Source organism: Nematolebias whitei, chromosome 4 (assembly GCF_014905685.2).
Source record: "Nematolebias whitei isolate Nwh7 chromosome 4, NemWhi1, whole genome shotgun sequence".
Lineage (NCBI taxonomy): Eukaryota > Metazoa > Chordata > Actinopteri > Cyprinodontiformes > Rivulidae > Nematolebias > Nematolebias whitei.
In genome coordinates, this window is record NC_056501.1 from 31,348,890 (window position 1) to 31,353,708 (window position 4,819).

The following is a 4,819-nucleotide window of genomic DNA, read 5'->3' on the forward strand; positions in this document are numbered from 1 at the left end:
TGCAGTGTATTACATTGCATTGTATTACATTGCATTGTATTGCATTGTATTGCATTGATTGCATTGCATTGCAGTGTATTACATTGCATTGTATTACATTGCATTGTATTGCATCGTATTGCATTGATTGCATTGGATTGCATTGTATTGTATTCTGTTGCATTTTATTGTATTGTATTGCATTGCATTGCATTGTATTGTGTTGTATTGCATTGTATTGTATTGTATTGCATTGTATTGCATTGCATTGCATTGCATTGTATTGTATTGTGTTGTATTGCATTGCATTTTATTGTATTGCATTGTATTGTATTGTATTGTATTGTGTTGTATTGCATTGCATTGTATTGTATTGCATTGTATTGTATTGCATTGTATTGTATTGTATTGTATTGCATTGCATTGTATTGTATTGTATTGTATTGCATTGTATTGTATTGTATTGCATTGTATTGCATTGTATGACATTGCATTGTATTGTATTGTATTGTATTGTATTGTATTGTATTGTATTGTATATTGTATTGTATTGGATCACATTGCACTGAGTAAACACTCAGGTTTAATTTTATAGTATGATGATTGTGTGGTCGATTGTATCATGTCATATTGGTTTTACTTGCTTATGTACATTATCTGTAATGAACTGGATCTATTGCAGCGTAACAGGATTAATATTGTATTCGCCAGAGACAAGAAAGGCACACCCTTTTTTTGACATACAGTACATATAGGGTACTGTAATTTACTAAAAGTTCATTCTAAAAATGATGACAGCAAAAGGGTGTTTGTTGCTGTCCCATCATGCAGTAATAGACACCTTTAAAAGGTGCAAGGTCACCCAATCAGCCATGGAGCACACTGATAGGAACATGTGTGACAACAGACACTAGAAGACAGCACAGTTATCCTCCACTCAGCCACCCATGGCTAATAACTGCCAGATAATGTGTGTAATAAAGAACAGAGAGCAAGTTGTGGTCCCACAGGTCCCATCCATCTTCTGCAGAGCTAATCAGCTATGCTAATGAAAGTCGGAGCAAAAGAAGTCAATAACTGATTTAGTCATTACACGTATAAAAGTGTTCAGAACAAAGAGTGCAGATGCTCTGTGCACCCACCTGTACAATGCTCTCAAAACGGTGTTGCACTCACATATTGCTTGTACTTATGAAGAATTCTTCAGGTGACAGGTTCGGGGTGGCCCAGTCCGTGGGCCCTCCAACACAGTATGACTCACACATCGCAATCAGTCTCCCTCTGTGCAGCGAACAGGAAACCAGGGGACCGAAACACAACTCCAACCAGGATCTGAGTGGAAAAACTCTCCAGACCCCAAACGTGGGTGGGAGGGCTTCACTCTTTGAGCTGTTTTCTCTGGGATTTCTTACAAAAGACTTAGAAAATCTGCTTTTGTCAATTCAACCAACACGCCCAGTGATGACGTGCCAATGTAGTGGAACAAGATTATTTCATCCGTGCAGAGTCTAAGGCGAGAGCACAGGTACTGACTATAAAAATCATAAAACATGTTTTGAAGTCTTTTAAGCAGAGAATGGGTTGAGCTTCACTGCCTTCCCATCGGTCTAACATGCCACCTTGGAGTGTTCTGCTCTGTGGATGTGCGCTCACCATTCCTGGATATAAACAGCTTTAGCTCCAGAAGCTCAAGTAAGATATACTGTGTGCATGAGAGCATTAAGAGAAGTATTTTTGCTATTGTTGTTATTGATGTATTTGTGTGTATGTGTGGCCAAAAAAAGGAATAAAGGAAGATCTAAAGATAAACCAAGTAAACCAAAAAATAAAAATAAAACAACAGAATAAAGTGAGAGAGGTACACAGGGAGCCATGGTGGTCAGAGCAGCTGAGCAACCAAACTGATATAAAGTTGTTGTTTTTTTATATATTTTAAAATACTTTAATAATTTAATAATGTGTCAAGGATTGCCAAAGTGAAACCTGTAAATGTGAGGTTCTGTGTTTAGATTATATAGCTACTGTAGCTTTTTGAATGAGCTAAATTTGAAGAAATAAAGTTTAATTCTGACAGGATTGATGAGCTAATAGCTGGTCAGAGACAGACCAAGGTCAAAGTGGATTTCTGACTTTCTAAAAATATGCCATCTCAAAAATGCAACACCAGTTCATGCAAACATCTAATTTATGAACTGACATCATTTTCACATTACATGGTTATATTCTCTTTTAACAGAAGCTAGCCAATGTTAGTTATTGGGATACAGGTTAAATAAACAGTGTTTGCACAAACTGCACTTGTTTTGAGTTTGAAGTTGTTTTAAGACAGCAGCAGTACAATCTTGTCCTGGCCCAGCTCGAAATAGCTCTTAGTTCATCATTCTAGTCTTATATAAACTCAATTTCTCCAAATTGGGTCCATTCAAAAAGCTATCAACAACAGGTAAGATATTATTGTTCATAATATTTCCACAGAGCTCCATTTCAACAGATCTGGACTATCTATTTAATAACAATGATCCAAAAAGGAAAAGAGCTCTGCACATGTTGTGGATGGTGGACACAATGCGGATAAACAGAAGCATTAGTGCCTGTGAGAGGAGATGATAGAGAGAATGCTGCGAACAAAGCGAACAGATGCCAGCCTAGCAGTGGGAAACACAGGAACCACACCGTGAAATCTAGATCTCTCCCATTTCCTCTAAGTAATAAAACAATGGCACCGAATCGCCTCATTTAATGGGTAATCGAGGGTGTGAGAGCACTCCCCTCAGCTCCGTACATCTCTCTATTCTTGTGTCTGAGTCTAACCCTCTAAAGCCACATCATTGTTTCTCCTCCTCAACGTTTCTCCCCACGTTTCCAATCTGCTCTGCTGCAGGGGCCCTTGCCGCCTGCTGAATAAATGCTTACCTGGGCACCAGGTCAGAAACACAGCCCAGACCAGCTCCTGTCAGGGGGTAGGGAAACTCCAATTATCAGCTTAGCAATCATCCCTTCACAATTATCTCCCCATCTGGGTATCAGTGTCGACAGGTGCAGAGGGACGTCCCACTCACACACTTTCGTTTCTCCGACAGAGGAAGAGATGGAGATGAATATGCAGGGCAAGAGGAGAAAACACACACTTGCACGCTAATTCCTTTGGAACCTCAACATAAATTAACAAAGGTCTTCAACAATCTTCAACTAAGCTGCAGAGAAATTAAAGCGTAGACCTGAGCAGGTTTCATGAGCGCCGACTTGAACGCTGCAGGCATCATCGCTCTTTTCTTTTTCCAGCTAAATGACGGTGCTAAAGAGAACCAATGCCGCGCTAAAGTGTTTGTGAGGGTTATTCTTTAATCAAAAAGGTTTGGGGTTGAGAGAAAAATGACAAAAAATGTTTTTAGACCACAATAAATAAATAAATAAATAAATACATAGATAGATATGTAGAGGAAGAGGTCCTCAGATCGTTGAATTTTTATTAGTAATTTTATTCTGAAAGGGGCACCACTTGCTTTCCGGTTCTTAAGCAAGAAAACTATTAAATCAGACTCAAGTTTTCATGCTCTAGTCAGTTCTTTTCGTATTAAATTCAAATGTCATATAGAATAAAAACGCTTTGAGTCAAAGTACAATTTTGTGGTTTATTATCTATTTTGGTAAATATAAGTGATCAAAATGATGAATACAGCTGAAGAATGAATAATGGCTTTAATTTGACAACACAAGAAGAAGTTATGGAATTATCCTCTAAACTCTTATATGGTGAATTATGAGGTTCAAAAGCAGAGTAAAATATCATCTATAAAGTTAACTAAAAGAAGTGTTTTGGCTAGATGTGATTTGTCAATTTAGGAAAACTTAATTCTAATTAATAATGATGAATTTTGTTTAGACTGGACAACTTCTTATCTTGAGCACCAGACACCAGCAGAGAGAAAAAGCAGCTTTTCCTACTGATTTGAAGTTCTAGTTCAACCACCCGAGGGTTACCAGGGACTCTCTTGAGATGAGTTAAGCGTCGAAGGTGGATATCCCTCAACACTGGACATCAGCTGAAATCTGGAGTCGATAGTTATCTGGCTCCCGATGGGGTCAATTGATGGGCTCCTGGAGGGCTACGTTTTCTCCTTCTGGTGACAAGGAACCTTTTGGTGCTTCCTTGAAACACGAGACAAATCTATGGAACACTTGTCTCTTTTCTGCATGAACTTCTTATCTTCTGGCATAAATTTTCGATTGCTTGACCTTTCTTCTTCAAAAGCTTCCCCAAGACTGCCCTAAGCTAAACGTCAGAATAACTTTCTCTGACTTAGAAGGCGTTACAATATTGACTGTCGACCCAATCAAAACAGAAAGGGTGGACCTTTGTTTCAGGTTACTGTTTCATTTGAACTTTAATAACAATATATAAAATAAATGGCTAATTTACTCTGCTTTGGTAAATACTCAATATAAAAGCAGAATAATCAAAACTTTTAAGCAGATTTTACTCATCCATAAACATGTTCATTAGAACTTGTACCAACAACAGTTGAAACCTCTGATTACCAGTTTTTACATCTACTTTCTCTTATGCATGATTAAAGTGAGTACTGAAGTGAGGAAGGAAGTAAACAAGTTATTTCATAGCAGTTTTACAGCAAAACATTCAATTGTGTTCAGGAGAACTTAGAAATTTAAATTGTTCAGAAAAATAATTTCTACCATGGGATGGCAAAAGAGTCCTTGAGGAACAATAGGGTGGTTCTTTCCCACACTCTTTCAAAGTGTAAAAATAATAAAAGTTGATGGTAGAAAAACATTGATGTGTCCGTACAGATAGATAGATAGCTAGATAGCTAGATGGATA